This window comes from Dipteris shenzhenensis, chromosome 24 (assembly GCF_047967505.1).
Source record: "Dipteris shenzhenensis isolate YYH24624 ecotype China chromosome 24, Dip_SZ_1.0, whole genome shotgun sequence".
NCBI classification, from domain to species: Eukaryota; Viridiplantae; Streptophyta; class Polypodiopsida; order Gleicheniales; family Dipteridaceae; genus Dipteris; species Dipteris shenzhenensis.
In genome coordinates, this window is record NC_141619.1 from 22,755,216 (window position 1) to 22,780,118 (window position 24,903).

Consider the following 24,903-nt stretch of genomic DNA (forward strand, 5'->3'; position numbering starts at 1 on the left):
CCTTGGATTGGCCCTCTTGAAATTTATAACTACTTCCCCTTGAACAAGAACTTGCCATGAACCAAGTACTCATAGTAACCTTTCGCATCCACCATGCTTGGGTTCACAAAAGCCTTGTCAGATTTTCTAAAGTCTTCATAATGAGCATACAACTCCTTCATCTATTGAAAACCAGTCACCTCGTTCTTCATGGTGATTAGCAAATCCCTACTCCTACGTAGTGTATTCACCACTTTATATTGTGCTTGAACATGAAGGTGTATTGTTGCAGATGTAGCCTCCTTTGCCCTTGTAGGTCTTTAAGCACTTGATAATCTATATTCTTTGGACAAGAAGTTCATGTCTCTACTATGCCAATGCTTACATAGCACAACAAATTCTTTGGACAAGAAGTTCATGTCTCTACTATGCCAATGCTTACATATGGGCATACAACTCCTGATCATATGTGAAATACCTTTACTTGGATTCATTTCAGCTTCTTGTTAAAGTATGTGCTAGGTCTTCCTTCTTGAAGAAGAACACCACCTATGGTAATCCCTAATGGACCACATTCAACCCAAATCTTTTAGGAAAATTTGCAAAATTGAAATACTAGCCCTTGTCATAATATCCTTCATTTGCTGAGAGGTTAGGTTGGCTTTATAATGCAACTAACCTGATGGTCCTTCTTCATTACACTCATCAATAAGTTGAAATCCTTGAGGATTTTTTCACACATTGACCATGCCATGGAATCTTCTTATTTCCATCATAGTTTGAGAAATGGCCAAAACTTCCTTCACTTAAAGTACTTGCATCTCAAGGTGACTATTGATTTGATTCTTCCATGCATGATATACATCTTTTCTTGGTTCTTGAGATCATGGGAGTCATTTTGTTGATTTGCACTAGAGGTTACAACTTTGATTATCTCCATGATAATTTCCTCTTCCTCTAAAATTTTCACTCTTGTTGTGTTGTCCTCCTACATCATATTGTTTCTTTCTACAATCTCTTTCACATATCAAAATTTGTGACAATAATTGCACTATACGCTTGTCATATTTCTCGATGAATTCCCTATCCCTTAAAAGTCTCCTTAGTTTGAAGAACTTCCTTGGTATAACTACACCTTGAATGCTCATGTTGACGACTACCCTAATATCTATTTTTTGGATGATTTGATTGTCGATGTTGACATCCACCTCTATATGATGATCTACCTCTAACACTATTGCAGATGAAGTGAGAACATTGCATGGCTTCTCAAAAAAATATTCCGTTCAAAATCCTAGGATTATTGGAAACTTTTTAAAATTATTTTATTTTCTCATTGGTCCATCTTCAAAAATAATCAATTCTACAAAAGGGCACAAATTTATGCAACACAATTTTTTAAGATAAACTAGATACATATACTTAGGCTTTCATACTTGACTACACATGAATATCATCTTCAAAACACATGCTAGATTATTAATTTAATTCTAAAGGTTGCAATAAATATTTTACATCCACAAAGTCACCCTAAGATTTCATCATCATTGATAGTATATAAATTTAATTCAAAATCAAATGAACATGAAAGATATTGTATTTATATTATAACAAAGAAACCAAATGAAGTACATGTGAAATATGTACCAAATGATAAATCCATATGACAAATAGAAAACCAAATCATTTTAATACCTTAAAATATGTCTACATATCAAAATTTATATGAAAAACAAAATATCTGACTAAACATCAACACAATCATGCATGTCTTATCAATAGTAGTAGCAATGTCTCTTCTTGTACAATAGTCAAACCTATTCTAGTTCCCTCGATAGCTTCATGTTCTAGCCCAACAAATTCACCAGCCTCATCATGAAGGGGAGATTGAGGCTTTGATGACAACGCTTGCACCCAATCATTATTAATTATAATTCTTACGTGGATGAGATAAAAATTAGGCTTGGAAGATCACAAGCAACTCTCTAAGAGAGGCTTGAAAGATTATAGGTAATTTTTATATGGCTAAGATTAAAAATCATGCTTGGAAGATCGTACGTGAATCTCTAAGAGAGGCGACCAAAGAAAAAACTTGCGAAGAAGAGAGGGCATTAGAGAAAAACTTGCAAGAAAGCTAAATTTGAACGTGGTTCATAGTCCGCTTTTTGCCCAAAAAGTACCATAAACCCTCTTAAAAATCACAAACTATGACATAATTTGATGATATCATCGAGCCATGTCTTAAAGTTAACCCTAAATTCGATGACAGCATTGACTTGTAGCAAATGTTACGATGAAAGTCGATGATATCATCGAATTTTGGAATGGTTATGATAGAACGTGATGATATCGTCGAATTTTGTCATAAGTTATGATAAAACTTGATGACATCATCGAATTTTGTCATAAGTTATGACAAAATTTGATAACATCATCGAATTTTGTCATAACTAATATAGAAATAGTAAAATGACGATAACTTTTGAACCTGGGCTCCGTTTTGGGAGAATTTTAGGTCAAAATTTAGAGCACAAGTGGCTCTACAATAGAGTCTTGGCACTTTGTTCTAATTTAAAGTTGAATGTACTCCAAAATTGGGGGCAAGGTAAGGGGGTCACTATCTATGACAAAATTTCTTATAGAAGGAAATTCCATCCAACCAACACATATACTGTACAAGTACCAAGCAATAATCCTAGCATGAATATAGATCTAATTGCCCATTTTCAAATCATATTATGGCTCATTGCTATTTTTCTCAACTTATGACATAACTTGATAACATCATGAACTTCTATCATGAGCTATGTCTCATAATAGCATCAACTTTCCTGATGACCGATAGATGCCCTTTGTCATAGGATGGAGATCAAATTTAAAATTTCACAAATAGATGACGATGCAATACATGTTGGCATTATCCAGGAATTACAAAATATGTGCTTGATGAGGAGAGAAAAATATGTAGAGAGTATGATGGGTAGGTTCTTCTCTTATTTTGATATGATAAATTTCAATCACGGTAACTTTCTTCCTTGTGTGTACATCGGTTTAATGGAGAATGTGTTCAATTTAATGTATTCATGCAAATCCCGTCAAGTCAAGAATTCCATTTTTCTAGTGTTTTTTTTGTTGGGACGTATGATAGGAAGCCAGTTTTTCAAAAATGAGTTGAAAATGGCAATTTTAAATGGTATAAAGAAGAATATTCCATTTAGTTCTCGTTTCTACGAAATAGTTCTCACTTCATCTGCGATAATGTTCTCTTTATGTACCTTTATTTGAGTCTACTTGCTCACATGTTTGTCCTTTCCTTGCTTGAATTGCTTGTTTTCTTAAATTTTCCCTGAATAAACTTAACCCTTCCAATGTTGGTACCTGCTTTTGCATTAGAGTAATTTTGGACACAAAAAGGGCCTCATAAGGAGTGGGTTAGAAAAATGGATTAAGCACTAACAAGGACTATGGAGGGTCCCATCACCCCCATAAGGGGACAAAAAGGTACATTTCCCTAGGCCCTTGGGGTCCCACCTCCCTCTCCCACTTGGAGGGTCCCCCCACTTCCTCAAAGTTGACTCTCTTTACACCCTTGTGGTGGTCCCCATCCCCAAAAAGTAGCTTGTAAGTACGCTCCCCCCAAAATTTGAATTTTTTCTAAAGTTCCAAAAATGTCCCAAAATCCCTCCAAACCTTCCCCCAAACCAAACCCATGTACCCAGATCACTTTCCAACAATTAAATCCTACTCCTCCTCACCATAATCACCATAACCACCCTTTACATCCAATTTCTTCTCACCATTTTTCTTTGTTGTGATCCCAAACTTGCTTTCATTGATCCTTCTAATATAAATCCAATTTCTTCTTACCATTTTGCTTTACTGTAATCCCAAACTTGCTTACATTGATCCTATTCTACACTGTTCTAATATGGAATCTTTGCCTCTTTGACTATTTGGTCTAGGAACCTATTTTTATCACACCAACAAGCTATGAAAAAAGCACCTTGCACATTGAAGTTGCATTAGAATATGCTATGACTTGTCAATGCTGTGGCCACAGGGTTGTTGACAAAGAGACACTAGATCAACTAGAACAACAAGGAGCAAGGCATGTTGACTTGTGGAGCATTAGTGGACTTTATCCTATGGATCCTTCAATAGGTTCTCCTCCTATGTTTGAAAATACAAAAAATTTGATTCAATACATAGAAGATGGTCTTCAAGTCTTACTTGGCTATTGTAAATGCCTCCGCCATTCCAATGCTGAAAAACAATTTGCCAAAGTTCACCTATGGAGGATGGAAGAAGAGACTAAAAGACATAGACATACCATAAAAAATCTCCGTGAACAACTCACCCAAGGCCAAAAGAAACTTGTCGATTCTCAACTTGCAAGAGCAAGGTCACAAGAGAAACCACAAGGTTAATTGATGATAAGAACAAATTATTAAAAGAGACATGGTCCCTCCAACAATAGCTTGCCAATCTACTAGGAGATTAGAAAAAATAAAAAGAACCCCTCTAGGTTACAAGCATAGAATCAAGCCTTTGCAACCAATGGAGAGATTGGCATATGGTGGTGGAGCAAGGAAGCGTAGGGTGCAAGCTACATGGTATGTATGCTTAGTTTTATGAAGAGCTACTTGCAATTAATGTAGTTTTTTATTTTTTCAATGTTGTCATGATTTTTGTAGAAATTTTATGAAGGAGGTTAGTGAAAGAGATTCAACCAACAAACTTTATACTGTAAAGAGTGTAATGAAGAAGAAAGAATTCATTTCTATTCTTAGGGATCCTTGTCAGCGTGCATTGTCGCATGGAATATTACAAGAGGTTGTTGCTACTGATTTAGAGAATCTTGTAGATCCATCAAAAGTTGTCCATGCATGTAATGTTGCAGGCATTAGTCAGTAAGTGTACTTTGTTGTATATAATGTCTTTGTTAATGCAGTTCAAGAACAAGGTGTAAAGAAGCCTTTCTTGCCAAGACCAGTACATGTTAGGAATTCCAAGAAGAAAATAAATTTTGATGTCCAATATTTGTTGGGTGGGTTTATACACATTTCAGAAAGCATGATGCTGGAAGGCGCAATCAAGGCGAAAGGCGGATGAACTACCAAAGCAACAAAGCAAGAACTAGACACCTTTGAGTGAACATAGTGTAATAATGTCTTTCTGGATGTGCGCAAGGTCCAAGATGCAATGGTAGAGTCTTACAATATGAAAGCATGGGGTAAGTTGCACGTTTATTGCTTAGTTTAGTTGTAATTTTAAAAAGGTCTTTTCTAATGTGTAAATCTTATAACTTTTTAGATAGTGAAGGTTCATTGGTGTTTGTTATCAAAGTGAAGTTGTAAAAAGCCACAAATTGGAGAGGGTTAGCATTACTTTAATGAACAAAGCTCTTAAACATGCCAAAGATAAGGAAGTTACAGAAGATTTTAGTGTGCAATTAGAAAGGCATGTTTGGTGGCTTGTTGCATTTGAACTTCCTAAAGAGAGACACTCTTTCTTGAAATAGGTCTTTGATAGATCTCCAATTCCAAGTGTCATTGATGCCTAGACAAAAGGGGAGTTGCTTCAATTTGAAGGGTTTGGATCCTTCAAAGTTGAATGGCACATGGCAAGAGACCTTAGAACATTGAAATGTATGTTTGGAATGGAATTGAGTGCAAGTGCGAGGTATCCATGCTTTTTCTGTATGCACTCACAACAACTTCGAGCAAGTAACGACATGAGCACAAGACAACTTGGAGGAAAAGGGCAAATAAAAAGAGGTCATGAATGACATCATGGATGATGATGCTAACAAATGGATGTATTGGAGCAATGGAGTAATGAGTTATGATTAGGATGCTATAACAGAGATGAAATCGATAAAAATTGGGATCCAATTTTAAATATCCCATTACAAATAGTGCATTTTTGTGTATTGCATGCCAGGTGTGGCTCATTGATAAGTTGCTATAGTTGCACATTGTGTATGTGTGGAACATGACACCGAAAGAGAGGACATCATTACGTGTAGCAAGGGTCGAAGTTCTTCTCTCGAGCATGGGTTTACATGGAGGGAATGCAAAGTTAACCAAAGACACACAACTCTCAGGAAAATCAGGAAATCTTCTAAACAAAGTCTCCATGGGAGGCTCGAAGGCATGACAATTTTTGTTAAATCATGGAAAAACTAGATTAATTATGCATTGGAATTATTGAAAGAGTTATGTGATTGTACTACCAATTTGGAAGCTAATCCTAGTGTGTGAACCCTTTGAGTACGTGTTTTAGAAGCATTGGACAACATGGTGAAGATTTTGAGAAAGACTTCCATAGATGATGAGCACTTACAACTATATAAAGTCATTAGAGTCATTGAAGCCATGGTCAAAGGATGGGGCGAGTCATAAATTACTCATTACATGGTTTGTTTCATCTTCACTTCGTCCAAAATTTTAATTGTACCCAAATTTATTTCTTAGGTGTTTACCTCATGTTCCTTTCTTATGGATGTAGCACATTATTTATGTTCATGGTCGATGGTTCCTAGAGCAATATGGTTCGTTGAATGTTTGGAGTGGCCAAGGGATGGAGAAGTCGCTTATAGAGATCAAGGTGCTTATTTCAAAAGTACAAGGCATGGAGGTGGGGTTGATGGAATTCATGCTCTTTGTGAGATGTTTGAGTGGTTCTATCATGGAATGATTGGGTCTTGCTATGCAAGGAAACCAGCTTTGCAAACAAATTTAGCCCAACCAATTCTCGGACTCAAATGAGTAAAAAGAGAAGTTTGTGGAAATCTTTGCAAGCTTCCAAAAAACAAAAAAGGTGGTTAGCAACTAGAAGTTGTGTAGGAAATTTTTGGATCGCCAAACAAATTGTACATTTATTTTAATCTAAACCTTAATTTATTATTTATTGTAGTGTTTTGAGAACACATTTGTATCCTTGGCTCATTTTTCTTCTTTATGAAAGCCTTACATTCAACCAATAATGTTTGATTCATGTATCATTCTTCTTTTATAGTCATGCATATTCAAACAATAACCTTTGCTTCATGCACTAGAGTACTAAAATGTTGAACATGGGGCTATAAATATCAAAATCTCTTAAGATAGTTTGTGATTGTTTTGAGAAGACAGGGGCTGCGGGGGGGCATACGAGGGGAGGTGGGGGGTGAAGGAAGGATAATGATAACCAAGGAAGGGGATCTGGGGGGGGGCTAATGATAACCAAAGAGGGGGGGGGGGCTAATGATAACTAAGGAAATTTAATGATGTGACCAAGAAAGACTAACGATGTGACCAAGAAAGGTTAATGATGACCAGGATAAGGGGGGGGGTTAATCATGACTAAGGAAATGTGACTAGGGGGGGCTAATGATGACCAAGGATCCTTAAAATACATGAGGCCTATATAAAGGTCAATATGTTTATTAATACATCAAAGATTTTATTTTCTTCAAGTCTATAGCCCTAGACCCATATGGAGAGAACAAAGAAAATTAGAAGACTGATTGCTAAAAGAACCAGACACTTGATTTGCCGTGAGGTATACCAAAAAATGCTCGAGGAACAATGAAAGAGGAGACAAGAGGAGGAGGACTCAAAAGGGCCTCATAAGGAATGGATTAAGTTAATTGGAATTGAACCCACTATGGTAACCCATGGTCTAAGGGCCCCGTAGCATTTACTCAACTGACATGGGTACCTTTATTTCGAATTTGGGAAACCTTGGCTTTTGGATGGAGGTGGATGGTGGATGGATCAAAGGCCTAGGATGCTCAAAATGGTGGGAGACTTAAGGGAGGCGCCTTTGGTGGGCTCCAAATTGGAAAACTTTGACAAATACGAGGGGTATTGTGAAGAGGGAGAAGGTGCCTTTAGTTGTGGACCATTAGATCTTGAGTAGATTTATGGTGAAGATGGGTTAGACAATTGAAGTGTCGAGATGGAGGTGAATTTTGGAGGGTGGAGATGCATTTATGCAATTGGATGGCTAGGATTGAAGTGCATAATCAATGGCTCAGATTGGAGCACATTTTTGGTGCATCTCTCCCCTTGGATCTCCTTCAAATCAAGTGGATGGCTCAGATTGAAGAGCCTTTTGGTTCCATCTCCTCCCTTGGATCTCTTTCAAATCAATGGCTCGGATTTAAGTGCCTTTTGCTTTCATGTCCTCCCTTGGATTTCCTATAAATCAATGGCTAAGATTATGGCACTTCCTTCTTTCATCTCATCCCTTGGATCCATTACTTGATCAAGGGCTTATATTTGATCCCTCTAATCCTTTGATAGTATCCCTTAGATCTACCCCTTGGTCTAATGGTCATGAGTGCTCTACCACAAATTTGAATGTGACCCTTGGATTAGAGATCAAATCAATGGCTAAGAGTGAGGAGGACTATGGGACTAAACCATGGGTGAGAGGTCTTCCTACCCATAAATGCTCAACTTGGCCTTTTGTACACCTCAACACACCATTGCCCCACACAAAGGAGCACTCTCATTGGTACACCTCAAATCTCTCTCTAATCACTTGAAATTAGGAAACACTAATTGGAGGCCCTTTTGAGACCCCATTTCTCCCCTAATCCGAGAGGAGCAAGAGTAGCAGGAGGGTGAGACCACAAACACGGAGGAAGAGAAGGTTGAGCATGAGTGAGGGGAATCATCAAAACCTTAGGGATGAGAGTGGAGGAAACCAAAGAGCCTGAGAGCACACCAAAAGAGCAGGTGCACAAAAGACGATGCCTAGAGGCATGGGCCAAAAGCACACGAAGAAGCCAAGAAAATTAGAATTTAATTGGCCCATGAGACAAGGCGATGCCAATTGGAGCAACAACACCCACCATATGGGATTCAAACCACATATTTTCTACATGCACGACAAACAACTAGTGCCAAACCTATAGAAGTGTAGGTAGTGGATGTGGAGGTGGAGGACCCCATAAAGGGAGGCACTCAGAAAGCCTGGCATGAAGGCTTTGCTCGAAATTAGGAAGTATCATAAGAGAGTAGAGCCCTTGATTAAGAGAGCTCTGTTTGCTCAATTTAGTAAAGGAGGTCATGCAAGAGTGCAAAGATGACCTCTGAGTTCAGCCTCTTGCACTGTTAGGTTCTACAGGAGGCATGAAAAATGGCTCTAGTATCCCTTCTTGAGGACACTAACTTATGTGCCAAGAGGGTTACAATGATGACCAATACATGCAGTTGACTAGATAGACCAAAGGCATTCCAACCTTAGGCCATAAGTGGTTTTGAAAACCATCTTGTAATATTTGAGGTTGTAATGAGTTTTTTGGCAATACAATTTATTTGGACACCAAAGTTGGTTGTTGTACCGGTTTTCTAATTGTTTTGAGTAAATTATGAATTGTGATATTTATTGCTCATGAATAATTTTGGTTGTTTGTAGTTTCTCCTAAAATTTTCACTAAGACTTTTATTAATTAAAAATATAGTAAAAGTCTATGCATGAAGCCCATGGCAAGGTGTTATCATGATGGTAGCCACATTCTACTTCGTTAGTTTAAAAAAAAAAAAATCCATAAAATCTTGAATGGTTTCCTCTAGTGATGGCTGCCCTATTGATGGCGTCCCTAGCTATGGTAGCTCAAACAAGGTTTCTCTGTCTTCTTCTCCTAAAGCTCTCACGTCCCTTCCCCCTAGTCCCCATCCCATTAGTTTTGTTCCTATCAATCTAGAGTCTAATCAGCTAGACATCAGTAGTGTCTCGGATATAGTCATGCAAGATCTAGCTAATGATAAGTGCGATACCCCTCTCCCCCCCTTTACACTTCACCTAGACGAAAGTGACATTCTTCAACTCAAACAAGGTGGCAAAGAGGCAGAGACTCTGCATAAGCTCCTCTTTGAATTCAAAACCTCTCTGACCAGTAATCTTCTTAGTAACAACCAAAGCAAAGACAAACCTCTCTTCATCTCCTTCATTGCAAAAGATCCATGACCAAATGGAGCCCTCAAGTCCGTAGTGCACCAGATCCCAAAAGAGAACCCCTTGCAGGAGTTGCCAAAGAGCACCTATGCTGGTGTTGTCAATGGAGGAGGCAGAAGCCTCCTCCACCAATGTTGAGACACTAAGCCTAGGAGCAGCTCTCACTACGAGCCAGGAGAATCTTTAGTGGCACCCTACCCTCCTCCGCTGGGAGAACCCACGAAGTTCTCTACCGCCTCTAATCCAAATGCTACAAAGGCTTTAGAGCCTCTCAAAGATAAGACTCCAACACTCAAAGTACACAATGGACTACGACAAAATGGCTCTATTCATGTGCTATCGTAGGATATATACACAGCCCCAGGCCACCTGCACTTTTCCTGGAAGGATGGGTCTGTAACTTTTGGTCGTGTAAAGGTTTGGCTGTCACAAGCATTCGCTTCCTTAGAAATGGGCATATCATCTTCATCTTTGAAAAGTTGGAGATGACAACATAAGTAGTTCAAAAAGGGATGTGGACTATCAGAAATCTGCCTTTGTAGCTCTGGGAGCCCTCCTTTAGCCCCAATTCCCTACCTATGCCTAAGTCCCCTATATGGGTTGAATTCCCTAATTTACCGATATGTCTCTTTCTCTAGATTGAGACTCTATGCACCACTTGGCCAGTTCCTTGGTGTGGAAATAGAAAAGTTTATAAGCCCTCGAGGTAACCCTCAAGCGTGTGTCCCAATGGACCTCGCCTCTGACCCTCCCAGTGCCATTCGTATCCTTGATGGGGATGGAGCTGAGTTGATCCAAAAAGTGTTCTTCAAGAACATTCCTAACTCCTGCTTCCTCTGCGGTATGGGAGGTCACTTTATCAAGGACTGTCCATCCAAAAATAACCGTAAAAAAGAAAACCAGACACCATCCAATAGGACCCTTAGGAAACCAAGGACACTTAGACTCCTACTAAGCTTCCAGTCCCTTCTCCTCCCATGGAACAGAAGGAGGTTCAGAGCGAAGTAATTGTTGAGAATCCAAGGGGAGAGATGGAAGGGAAAGGTAAAGAGGCTATTACTGAAAGGGAAGTTCAGATGGAAGATAGTTTTGGTGAGGAAGAATTTGTGGTTGCCACCCAAGAATTTGAGGCACAATTGGAGCAGGCAGAGCACGAGTCAAAGGAAAAAGAGGATCCTCCCTTCACAGTTGTCAAAGGAAGGAAAGCAACAAGGTTAGGGAAGGCAAAGGCAGAAGCAGATGAGGTAAATGATAAGGGAGGGGAACTCAGCTCAATTGAAAGGGAGAAAAGGAGGATGTCGAGAGGCTTCACTCTTTCTCCCCAGAACAAAAAGGCTTTTGTGATAGGCATCATACATACTATCAATGCAAAGAGACGTGAATACAAACATTTAGTCCTTAGGAAGATAATAGAGCAGGATCTAGTCTAGCTAGATGGTTTCCTCATAAGATACACATCTATTCCAGTTCTTCTTTGACTTCAGCAGGAACTGATAAAGAGGCTTTAAGAGCTGTAGGAGAGATCATAGGAGCTCGTGGAGGGGCGACAAAATTACACATTCTTTCCTTGAATTCTTTTGTAGAGTGAGTGCTTCTTGGTGAACCTTGTATGAAATGGTGGAAGGATTTGCATGTGAGGTTGGTATCTTGAAGGGACGCACAGGAGAAGAACTGATCCGATCCATTGATGTAGCAACAATGTTTGGGCCAGCTGCAAAAGGAGGTGTTGACACAGGAGGAACTGAGGAGGGGGGGTAGTAGGAGTCAGCAAAATAGAGGGGGGTGGGGCTGGGGATGTGTTGAGAGTTGTGGTGCCATGAGCACATGAATTAGAGGCAAAGGTATGTGCTAAGGAATGTATTAAAGTAGCCACCCTAGGATGTGGACTACAAGATGTGGAGATGTGGATCAAGAATATCCACAAGGAGAGATGTGGATCAAAGGATCCCATAGATGTTGACTATTCAAAGGGCACTCTCTATATAAGAGCCCTATCATGTATTGTTGAGTACAAGAGAGAAATGCACATTCATTCAAGATTCTATTTATGAGTCCAAGCTAATCTATCTTGGAACCTAATTGACTTGAGGTACATGCTCTCTTCATCATGTTTACACATAGGTTCCATCCACCTTAGAGTGCTCCATAGATCCTGAGGCACTCATGATTTTACATGGTATCAGAGCATAGGTTTAGCTCTCCTAGTTTAGCTCATTAGTAGCTCACTAGGATTGCTCCCATTCCTAGATTAGTTTTAGAATGTAAGATTAGTTTCTCCAGAGTTCTTCATTCAGAGAGATCAGTTCTTGTGAGCCAGTGACATACTCTTGAGAGGTTTCCCTTCTCTTGAGATTTCAGTAAGACATTACTATTGCTCTTTGTGTGAGAGAGAGAGCCTTTTTCTTCAACTGCATGAGTCATGCCTTCATATGCCCTAGCCTTGCTTCATCAATGGCTCTCCATGCATGATGAGCCCATGGCCTCTCCTCCAACGAAAACTATAGTATAGGTGACACTATCACCCTGCAGCAATCTCCAATGACAAGCTCAACCAAAGCTCCCATAGTTTCTAAAGCCTGTGGTTCCTAAAGGTAGCCAATCATCGGAGGGCAAAAGAGGCGAGTTTGAAATTCAAGCCTCCTCAGCGAATGCTCCCTGCTCCAGCTTGTATGATCTGTAGGATGCCATCATCAACATGTCTGCTTTAGCCCATCAAGGCAAGCTCCTTTTGGCTCCACCCTTCTCAACACGTCCAACCTAGGTGACTATAGAAATGCCAAGCAATTGACCTCTTGTATGCCAATGAGCTCCATACCTCCATGCTAAGCTCAACGACCAATGATCTCCTGGGATCAGCTGCCACTATCTCCAGTAGTTCCAATGCTCTATAAAGCGGGTCTAACCCTATAGCAGTCACTCCTATAAGCTCCTCCCTTCAGATGCCTTCAACCAACAAGACAAAATATGCCATGGCTCCTTCACTCTAGAGCAAGCATCGCACGTATCTTTCTACCCAAACCTTCCCAAGAACGAAAATGTGCATTGTGGTATGTTTGGCAGAGTTCGAGCCTAGGTCCTTCTCTTTTAGTTTAGGTATCAGGAAAGGTCAACAATGCACTACGAGACTTTTATCGACATTTGTTAAGCAACAGCATAGCCGCTACTTCATTCCTCGAGCCGAAATCAAGATTTTGAAGAAAGACGCGGGCTTGTACATAGTCGATAGCATTTTCTTTCAGGTAGATTGCTCGTCATGGAGAGACGAAGCTGGCCCTAGAGGAAGAAAACTACTATGGAAGTATTGAAGACATCCTTTGAGTCTCACTCAAACCTTGCTTCCCCTGCTATTTCTTTCAAAGCTTAAAGACAAATCTCTCAACAGCCGACTCCTGTAGTAGCAGGCGCACCTCTAATGTCTAAAGCTCACGGCCCCTGCATGTATGACTTCCATGGCTCTTCCTCCTACATACAAGCAACCAGACTCTCCTCTGCACCTTCGATGCTGTTTTGTCTTTCCTGTCGCCATCGCTTGCAAGCTTCAAAGCTTCAGAGTTTCTCAAACTTCTCCAAGGTTCACCAAAAAATGACACATGGCAGATAGCTTTTGACTTGGGTTAGTTCAAAGTAACCATGGGTTAGTTTGGTGAAGTCAATAAGTGCTGGGGTTTGGCTTGACCAACCTTATCTACTTGCTGATCTGGCATTTTTTAATAGCCCTTAAATTACCATGGTATAGTGGGTTGACTTGACCTAAGCACACAGCTTCTTTCCAAGCACAGTTTTTAAGCAGCATGTGAACATCCTCTACCACATCATCGATTGCCCCTCTTCTTCATCAAAACTTCAACAAGCCATAACTTCCAATCTAGGAGCAATTTGGAGATGCTCCAAAAAGAAAAAGTCATCATCTTTTTGAGCTCTACGCGCCTGTCAGATCAAAATCATTGTATGCAATTAGACACTACCATTGAAGCAAAACGAAGCTCATGGTGGTGCAACAAATGGAAAAGTGACGCATGAATGCAAAAAGCATGCCAAAAGCACAAGTGCATGAGATGACCATAGCACAAAAAATGGCATCCACACATAAAGCATTAAGGCACATGGAAGAACAAAGCATTAAACATCAAGCTACATCAAGCAAAGAAGACAACAACATCGACAACATGAATTGAGATGCAACAACCTTGCCATCTTTAGCCCACATGTTTGTAAATCAGACCTAACCACCTGAAAATAGCCATGCAAGCATCCAGGGGAGGATTTGATCTTGTAATACCCACACTTGACCACCTTAAGTAGCAATGCATGCACTAAGGGGAGGTGATGGAATGTAACTCACATCTGACCACCTTGCAATAGCGAAAGAATTATGGCACCAAGGGGAGGTGTTGAGAGTTGTGGTGCCATGAGCACATGAATTAGAGGCAAAGGTATGTGCTAAGGAATGTATTAAAGTAGCCACCCTAGGATGTGGACTACAAGATGTGGAGATGTGGATCAAGGATATCCATAAGGAGAGGTGTGGATCAGAGGATCCCATAGATGTTGACTATTAAAGGGCACTCTCTATATAAGAACCCTATCATGTATTATTGAGTACAAGAGAGAACTACACATTCACTCAAGATTTTGTTTATGAGTCCAAGCTAATCTATCTTGGAACCTAATTGACTTGAGGTACATGTTCTCTTCATCATGTTTACACATAGGTTCCATCCACCTTAGAGCACTCCATAGATCCTGAGGCACTCATGATTTCACAAGCTGGGGCTCCATTGTTCCTATTCCACACGAACTCTTCTTTTTTGGCTTCCACTAGTTTAGCCAGAGCCTTGGCTTGGTCCAACAACATGAATTCTTCATTTGCAAGTTTGTCTTCAACCTTGAAGTAGTCGACTGTGTAGAAGGCCGAGTTTCTTGACATCATCTCTTTGTTCCTGTGGACATGCATAATGAATCAAAAACACTTTTAGTATCCATTAGAACATTATTAAACAGTTTATTGCATCTCTGCAGCAAAATTGACCAAAGCGCTTAGGCTCTGATGATGTTCCAATTTTGCAGAGCTGTGCTAGGAGAGTCTCCGAGTAGAATGACTGAGTAGCTAAAAGCAAAGGGAGCAATGTGTCAGTGTATCATGTCCAATATTTCCCTGGAATAGGAATAATTAAGGAAAAAGTGTGATATCCTCTCGTGCTTTGTTGCATCCTTTGCACCAGCTATTCCCATGACCGATCTTTTGGGGTCGGACTGCAGTCCAAATTCCTCGGTGTAGAATGAGCCAAAGAAGGCATGATTGCTTTTCAAAAATCTCCCGGTCCCAGACTTTAGAGAATCCGAGAGACCATTTGTTAGTGTAATCTCTCCTATACCATGTTTTGTTGAGTCTGGTTATCATATCCTCCTGTCCATCATTGAAGATCGGGACCGGAGAAAGATTATGTTGACATGCTCACCTAAATTCTCTCTTCGCGGGAGGTAGTCGACCACCTAGCTAGGGGAGGTTTTCTTTGGCCCACAGAGCTTGTCGTTCCTTTATTAGGGGAAGGCCGAATCTAGTTAGTCTGTGTGATATCAGTAGGAAATTAACGTTGTGCCACTTACCTTGAACACGGTCTGGGAGATCTCCCCAAACTTTGGCTCCTCTCTTGCTTAGTCTGAGATCTGCTTTGAGTTGGTCCTCTTGTATAGTGGTTGGGTGTTGAATAGGATCAAGAACAAGATTGAATCTTGGCTATTGAAGGTGCCTATTTTCCTTGTAAAACCCTTCCATTTTAAGAAAGGTTGCATAATTTCCTAGGCTCTCCACACCTTTCCATAGCTCTGATTCTTTCGTGAAAAATCTTTCTTGCTTGAAGAGGAGGGACTCTAGAGGAATCTCTTTCTAGTGCCTGCATCAGTTAGGTTTGAATTTCCTCACATTTTTCAAAAGGATAGAAGCCCAAACTGATTCTAGGTTTTGGTAGGCTTTTAGGATCCACTGTGCCATAAATCTTGCTGATGATTTTTTGACATCTACCACTCCTAGACCCCCTTCCATCTTCAGCAAGGTACAAAATTCCATCTAACCTTCGAGCTTATGTTGTGCTCTAAGGAGCCCCCCCATAAAATGTTTGAAATGATCTATTGAGTTGGTCGAATTGTTTTTTTGTACGGAGCCAACAAGCTATAAAATATAGTATGGATGGGTAAATGTAGCGGTTCAGCACGAACTTTCTCCTAGCCAGTGAAGGTTGCAGCCCTTGCCATCTGTTGATTTTTCTCCTAATCTTGTCGATTGCCCAGTCCCATCTATAAGGATTTGGGAAGGAGCCGCCCTAGTTTCCAAGGCTCCTGTTTTCTCATGGTTCATTTTAGACCCCAACGCTGTGCAGAAGGTGTCCAAGCACCTAAAGACGCTCTCAACTGATCTGGCATCATTGCTCGGTGTAAGATTTGTGTCATTTGCAAATTGATAGTAGAATATTTGTACTCTGTTTCCCACCTAGATACCTTTGATGTTCCCATTGTCTTCTTCCTCTTTGATGAGCCAACCAAGAGTATCTGCCGCAATGGCAAAGAGGAGAGATGCTAAAGGGAAACCTTGTCTAATAGATATTTTAAGCGTAAAAGAAGAGGAGATTGATTTATTCACTTCCACCTTGGCTCTAGCCTGACTCAGCAGAGTGTCAACAGACAAAATAAAACTAGGACCTACACCCATGTCTTGGAGGGAGGACAAAACAAATCCCCACTCCATTCTACTGTAGGCTTTATCAAAGTCTATTTTTAGAAAACAGATATCTTGGTTTGTCTCCTCTACATGCTCTAGTCCTTCCCAAAGAGTTAAAATGGCCTCTAGGATGTGCCTACCTTGAATGAAGCCCTTTTGTTGTTCCCTTATCCAGTATTTCATTTTGAGTTTGAGTCTGATGGCTAACGCTTTAGTAAAAAATTTATAGCTAGTATTAAGCATGGTGAGAGGACTCCAATTCTTGAGTGTTTCCTTGGGGCGCCCTTTGGGAATCAGTTTGATCAAACCTGTGTCTATCCATGAGTTGAGGAAACCTTTTGAATTGGACTCTTGCCAAAGGAGGAGAAGGCACGGGCCCAATGTGTCCCAAAAGACTTGGTAAAATTTAATTGGAAGTCCGTCTTTACCAGTAGTTTTTCCCCTTGCCATGGCAGTGACTGCATCTTTTAACTCTTTAATGGAGTGTTCCTTGTCTAGAAAAATGGAGTCAAATATCTGGATAGGGCTCGTCCTAGCAAACTGACATTTTTCTCTTGCTCTGAGCTTATGCATGGAGAGGGTTTCGGGCTCCTCAAGAATCCTCTAGAAGTGCTTCGCCACAATCTGACCAATCTCTTTTGGATCTTGGATTAGTTGGCCTTCGTGTAACAAAGTATCTATCAATTCTTGAGCGTGCTTCTTCCTAAGGCTTCTAAACATGTCATCATTTGGCTTGTCACCTTTCCCTGCCCACCATTCTCTTGTGAACACTTTGGATTGTGCTGCCTCAATGCTAGCTTCTATCCTGGCTCTATCTTTAAAGGCTTTGAGTCTTTCCTGCCCCTGAGTTGTTGTGTCCTCCTCCAAAAGTTTGATTTGATCTTTAATTTTTGCTCGTCTAGTAGCTCTAGCAATATCTGCTCGCTTCTTAATGGACTTAAGGAAGATACCTATTCTTTCTGTGGCCCTGACCCACTTTTCAGTTATAGTGGTTGTGCCATCAAACACTTTTTCCCAGATCCTAACTACCTTCTGTTGGACGTAGGGAAGACGAAAGAAGAAGGGGTTTGCTTTGAACCATGACTTACTTCTCTTTCCCTGACTTTTGTCTAGAGTAGTTAGAATTGGTTTGTGGTCTGAAAAGGGAAGAGAAGCAAGATCTAAGCTCTTGGTGCACAAGGCTAAGTCAACGATGTATCTTGAGTAGTACATCCTATCTATCCTTGCTTTCCTATGGAGAGGGCCCAATTGATTGTTGGTCCAAGTGAAGGAGGTGTCTTCAAAGATGTCAATGAGAACCATAGATTCTTTGAGGGAAGTCCAGGAAGAGAGTTCCATGCCTTTTAGTGTGTTGCCTATGCCTTTCCATTTGTCCCTGTGGGATTCTATCATGTTGAAATCACCTAGTAAAGTAGCATTATTTTGTAGGATCTTCCCCTCCCAAAGAAGAGCTTGATCTCTCGTGGCATCAAGGGCATAACTGGAGAATATCTAACATCGAAGTTGAGGGTGGGAAAAGTCAACTCCAATCCCGACAGCCTCAAAAAGAGGTATAGGGCACGTGATTGCCTCGACAAGGTGGCGAGCTACCCCTAAGATGGCTCCATCTCTCCCTTCTTCATGGGTAGTACAGAACCACTACTTTTTGTTGTCAATTTGGTTGAGCTACCAATGTAGCTTATCCCCAGAAACTTTGACCTCTTGAAGTGCTAAAAAATCAAGTCTAAGGCATGAAGTTTCTAACCACCTTTTAAGGATGGCGGGCTTGAGGTCATTTGTTAAGCCCTGAACGTTGATGCTAAGAAAGGAAAAGTTGTCTTGCATCATTGAGGAGTGTTTTTGTTTCTATTCTTCTTGAAGCTTATTGAAAAATGGCAAGAAGTGGGCATGTGTGCATGGGCGCAAAAATCGAATAAACGGCAACACCTGAACTCACATGGCTAGTTTTGGCCATTTGGTTGGATTTTTGTGTATGTTAAAGCTTAAAAGTGCTAAAAAGATCCCCAATAAATCATATCACAAAAAAAAAAGCCAAAATTTTGGCTAGAACTAACCATGTGTGCACGGGCATGCAAATCGGGCAGACGACATTCGGGCCATTGTTTGGGTTTTTTGTGTTATAAAGCCTAAAAGTTATGGCCATGTGCATGCAAACATGCAAATCAGATAGACGACATCACCATTTACTCGATTTGCACGCTTGTGCATAGCCAGATCCGGCCATTTTTAGTGTTTTAAAGCCTAAAGTTTTGCAAAGAGCCCTAATAAAGAATATCCCCCAAAATAAAATCATAAAGTGGCCTAATGTTGTCTCTGTGCCAACATGGACTTAGGTAGAACAGAATTTGTGTGTAGAGTAGCGGCAAAGCTCCACTTGTACTTGCATAAAGCTAGAAATAATCCCTCTTAGAAATCCAACTTGCATGTTCTACATGCAAGTTCTACATGCAACTCCTACATGCGAGTTCTACATGCAACTCCTACATGCGAGTTCTATATGCAACTCCTACATGCAAGTTCTACATGTGAATTCTACATGATACGACTCCTACGTGTAACTCCTACATGCGACTCCTACATGCGAGTTCTACATGCAACTCCTACATGCGAGTTCTACATGCAACTCCTACATGCAACTTCTATATGCAAGTTCTACATGTAGAGAGAGAAGCTCTCCAACTTGTACAAATACCCCATAATGGAATGAAGCCCACACACTTTGGGGTATTGTGTTGAGTTCTACTTTGGTATTCCAAGCAATTGTCTCAAGTGTCCATGCTTCCTTGCACTCCACGTCCAAAAGCATGTCCTAACCTTGCAACTCCTCCTCCCCTCTCCTCCAACCTTGCAACCCACCCTCTCCCTCTCCTCCTCCCTCCTCCTCCTCCCTTCTCCTCCTCCTCCTCCCTCGTCCCCCCTTCTCCCCCTCCCTCCTCCTCCTCCTCCTCCTCTCTCTTCTTTTCCCCATGCTCTTACACGTTCTTCCTCTCTCACTCCTATGCTCCCCCTAGACCCTTAGTTCCTCAACCCTTAACCTCGATGATCTACGAGGCAGACGAGTTCTCCACCATGTACTGTACCCTGAACCTTGGAACCTCTTCTAAAATCTGGAACCTCCTTCTAAACTTTGGAACCTCCTTCTAAACCTTGGAACCTCCTTCTAACCCTAGAACCTCTTCTAAACTCTGAAACCTCCTTCTAACCCTTAAACTCCTCCTAAACCTTGCAACCCCCAATGAAGGCGAAAGCCTTCATTACCTCAACGATGATGATACACGTTCCTTTCACACATGCATGAACTATGTTTGCATACCACACTTAAGCCTACGTCTCTCATTGGAATACGACTCGAGGTCCTAAGCTACACGTATAGTACAAATGACAACCCCGATATATCTGTAGTTGACAAAAAGCCTCGGAACTCTGCATACTGAGAATGCCTTGCTCTTCCCATGTGGAAGCCGTGGGAAAGAGCCAACATTTGGCACCGCTGCTGGGGAGACTAGCATCTCAAGAAACCAGTAAACATATGCAGCTATCTGTAAAAGACAAACTACTATGAATTTTCATGAACATAACACTCAAGGGCAAGGAGAGTAAAATTTTTTCCAACTCTAGCCAAACATATCAACCCCAAGAATCAACCTTGGGTTATAACCTTAAGAAATTTTCTTTATTTCTTAAAAAGAAGCCACATGATAAACAATTAGGCTAGGTATTGGACACGAAGGCGTAGAGCTTGCAATTTCAATCATTTCACCTTTTTACAGAAGAGCGATCCGAGCTAACCATAAAAAGTTACGGCTCAGGAAGAGTTTAGGGTTTAACCCTAAACCTAAACCCATTTCCTATAAAAACCCACTCCACCCCCTTATTCTTTATCTTTCACATCTTGCCTCCATACTCTTCCCCATTCCTAGCCCTATGCAAGACACTCCTCCCTCTCCATCAACCACCACCCTACTCCCATACTCACATGGTAAGTTACTTCGAGCCCATCTCGCAGCGATAACCTAGTCATCCACCCACTATTTATTGGTCCTCAACAATCCTGTTACATCAAGAAAGACTTGGAGAGCATTCAGGTGACCATCTCTTCCTCCCTTTGGATTTCCTTCAAAGTTTTCTGTCCGTCAAGTTTTTTTTCTTTTTTCTTTTTCCCCCCACCATTCCCCCCTCCACCACCATCCCCTCGACTCCCCGCCCCCCCCCCCCCCCCGTCCCTCTTTCCCCCCTCTCCTCCATTCTCCCCCCCCCTCCTCCATCTCCACCACCTCCCCCTCCACCATCCCCTCCACTTCCCCCCCCCTTTTTTTCCCCCCTCCCTCCATCGCCCGCCCCCCCCCCTCCTCCATCTCCACCACCTCCCTCTCCACCACCCTCCCCTCCATCTCCACCACCCCCTTTCCATCACCACCACCCCTTTTCTTACCCCTCGCCTCCTCCATCTCCCCCTCAACCACCCCCCCCTTCCCCCTCTCCCCCTCCATCTCCACCACCCCCCTCTCCACCACCCTCCACTCCATGAAAACCACCCCCTTCCATCTCCACCACCCCTCCCCCCCCCCCCCCTTCCCTTCACCCCCTCCCATCTCCACCCCCACCCCCTTCCATCTCTACCCCCCCTGTTTCTCTCTTTTTTTTCCCTTTCTCTCCACTACCCCCCCCCTCTCTCTCTCTTTCCCCCCCTTCTCTCTCTCTCTCTCTCTCTCTCTCTCTCTTTCCCCTCCTCTCTTTGTCTCTTTCTCTCTCTACCCCCCCTCGTCGGCTGCTCCACAATCTAAACCACCCTATAATCTAACGTATTAAGCAAGGGCTTAAAGCCCTTGCTCTGCGATGGGTAGTGGTGCCTGCAACGATGCCCATCAGTAAGGTGACGCTCGCACACAGCGCTTGTCCAAGGTGATGCAATGCCCGCCTGCCTCGTGCCCTCACCCCCTCTACCCACCCACCCCGCTTGTGCCCTCACCCCCTTCCCCCTCTGCCCACCCACCCTCACCCCCTTCCCCCTCCTCTCGCGCTCTCACCCCCTTCCCCCTTCGCCCATCCCCCTCCCCTCACCAGCCCCCCTCCCCTCCTCTCCAGTCCACCCTTCCCTCCTTTGGTTGACCCCCTCCCTCAAACACCCCATGTCACCGCGTGATGCCTCCCCCCCGAAAATTTTTCTTTAAAAAAGAAAAAAACTAACTTTACCCTAGGACTAACTCTAGTTAGGTTACTTTAAACCTAGGTTAGGTTAGATTTAACCTAGGTTAGTTAGTTTAACTTGAGACTAGTTAGTTGAATTTAGATTAGTCTAACTGCTAGTTAGTCAGACTAACTAGACACCTAGGTTAGCTCAACTAACCTTGGTTAGTTTATCTAACTATAGTTAGTGTGACCCACAGTTAGGTTAGGTCAGATTAATCTAGGTTAGGGCAACTCACAGTTAGTACAATTGGACAAGATAGTTAGACTAACTAGAAGTAGTCAGTTACTACCCCTCAGTTAGAATTAAAGCCCATTCACACCAAACCTGAAGACTAAGGCCCCCCCCTAAAAAAAGGTCCATTTTCCCCCTTCTTTAACCCCTCGTAACTAATCCGTTTGAGACCCAAACTAGACCCTGTTTGAACCATGATTTCACACACGAAAACAACATGCTATGAGGTATTTTTCCAACCCATTGCAAACCATTTTGGCATCCCTAGCACTTGCTCATTTGTGCCCTCGAGTGGGCCTCTTTTTGCACTAATCCGCTCGTATCTTTATGCCGTGACCTTTGATTGATGATCAGTCTGCACATGCACATTTCCCTACACATGTGGGACAATCTTAGGCACATTATTAACATGACGGTCCGTGCAACACTAATGCCACTCTAACCCTCCAAACAAAACTACATCAACACCTGCACTTGCGGCAGTAGAGATACCCTTTGCAACTCTCGCCCAATCTGCATGTAGCTATGTTCCGTCCAACGCCTTCGACTCCAACACTCACCAAATATGCATACAATTCCACTACAACCACCGCCCCCAACAATCCTCTACCCCGAGTCCCCCCCTGAAATTCAATCACTCTGTTTATCTCCTCCGCGCCACAACATGGCTGGACGCCGTTGTGACAATGATGGGGATATCGACCTCGATGCAGAGGCTGACAATTTCTTTAATCGAAGAAATAATAACAATCAAGGTAGGCATCCCTTGGGGAAACTAGAACTTCCCAAATATAATGGTAGGGGAGATCCAACCCGATTCCTTCAGCATTTTGATGTCGCATGCCGAGCAGGTGGAGATCAATCCCATGAAACTAAGGTGGCTTGGCTTCCCATAGCCTTAACTGATGAAGTGTTTGAATGGTACCTAGACCTTCTAGTGGAAGAGCGAGCCACATGGGACCTGCTTCAAACACAATTTAAAAAACGCTTTCAAATGGAGAGGCTACAAGATGATCCCGCTCTCCAACTAAGCAAGATCGAACAAGGCCGTCGAGAAGATGTACGCACGTACTTGGGTAAGATGAAAAGATTAATTGCCAAATGTGACCCACACCCCGATGCAAAGTACCTCACAACCTGGTTCATTGCAGGACTAAGAAGGAAAATCTAAAAGGATATGAAAAAGATTAGCAACTACGAAACGTTCAGTGCTACTCATGCGTGCTACTCATGCGGCAGCCATTGACATCGAGGATGGCATGACTGACTCTGACACTAGCAGTGTGATGACGGTAGATCTAGTGCACGAGATAAGTGCTTGAAAAAGGGCAAATCAAAGTCCACTTCCGAAACATCAAATGAAGATTGCCTAGAGGCCATGACCATGAAGTTGAAAGAAGACATGATGCAGGCCATGGAACAAAAACTTCACTTAACTCAGCCGTTGCCAACTCAGACATATCCATGGTGAGAAAATGTCTGGTGTCCACACTGCATGGCCAATCATATAGCAAATGAGTGCCTGGTCCTAAGAGCCAGGATCACTACACAAGCAAATCCACTACCAAGGTTGTGGTGCCATATCTGTGTCGTCGGTGGCCATGATGAAAACAGTTGCATCTTCAACATGCACAACAACCCGCCTCGACCTCAACAATACCAAGGGGCACCCATGCTAGTGTACAGGCAACTGGCACTTGCACAAGTGCCCCCAGATTTGAGGCTAAATCCTGTTCTCGTTCGGATGCAAATCCCACAACTACTTAGGAATCTGAATCCACGACCATATCCAAGAGCACCAATCCAGCTCTTCAGGTAGTTCCAATACATCAATTACAAGCCGAGGAAGTAGACTCATCATTTGAGTATGAAATAGAGTTCCCAGTGTACTATGTAGAAGGTGCAGAGGGTCTAATACCAATTTATGCAAATCAAGTATGCCCCAACACATATCGAGCACCAATCAAGTGCTATGGTTGTGGAGAAAATCATCGGATTCCCATGAAAAATAAGGTACCACAACAAACAGAGGTTAAGCCTGATGTCCCAATTGGCATCATTGGGGTGGACCATCAAAGTTTGGGTCTAGCAAGTGTAATATCACAACCTGTGAATGTAATTACATGCCAACAGAAAGAGGCGACCAAGGACCCAAACATTCCAATTCAACCAAAGCAACTTCTTAAAAAGAAAGCACAAGTGCCTCCACCTTCGCCAATCAATGAGCAGCCGAGCTCATCCACATCAACTCCCGAGCCTCAAATAAAAGAAGCCCCATACCCAAATGCAAAGGTGGAGAAGGCTCATTTTCAGGCACTTTAACAATGGGTACAAAAGGAGCAAGCTCAATTTGAGGCTGAGAAACAAGCTCAAGACCCAATCCATGACTTGGCCCCACAAAGTATGATACTGTACTTGAGCCTCTGTTCCAACAACAGACTCCACAACATAATGTACTGCCATGTCAACTTGAAGGAGCCGTACTCTCTAACATCCTGAGGTACCCTATGTCAATTCCCATCTGAATCCTCCTACAAAATTGTCCCAATCTCTGGGAGAGTTTCAAAGGATGGATTGAATTCACAAATCCTCCTCCGCCTATGAATGACATTAAAGATATTCCTGTGTGGATGGGTGAGAGAGATGACATATGCAACATTACTGTGCCTTTGATCCACGAGGCATATAATGAAGTCCAAGCCATAGTGGATGGCGGAGCACGTGTAAATGTCCTATCAAAGGAGCTCTACAAAGAACGGGGTCTCCCACCAATGCAAAAGGCTAATTTCAACATATGCCTTGCCAATTATTCATGGGCTAAACCCTTGGGAATAGT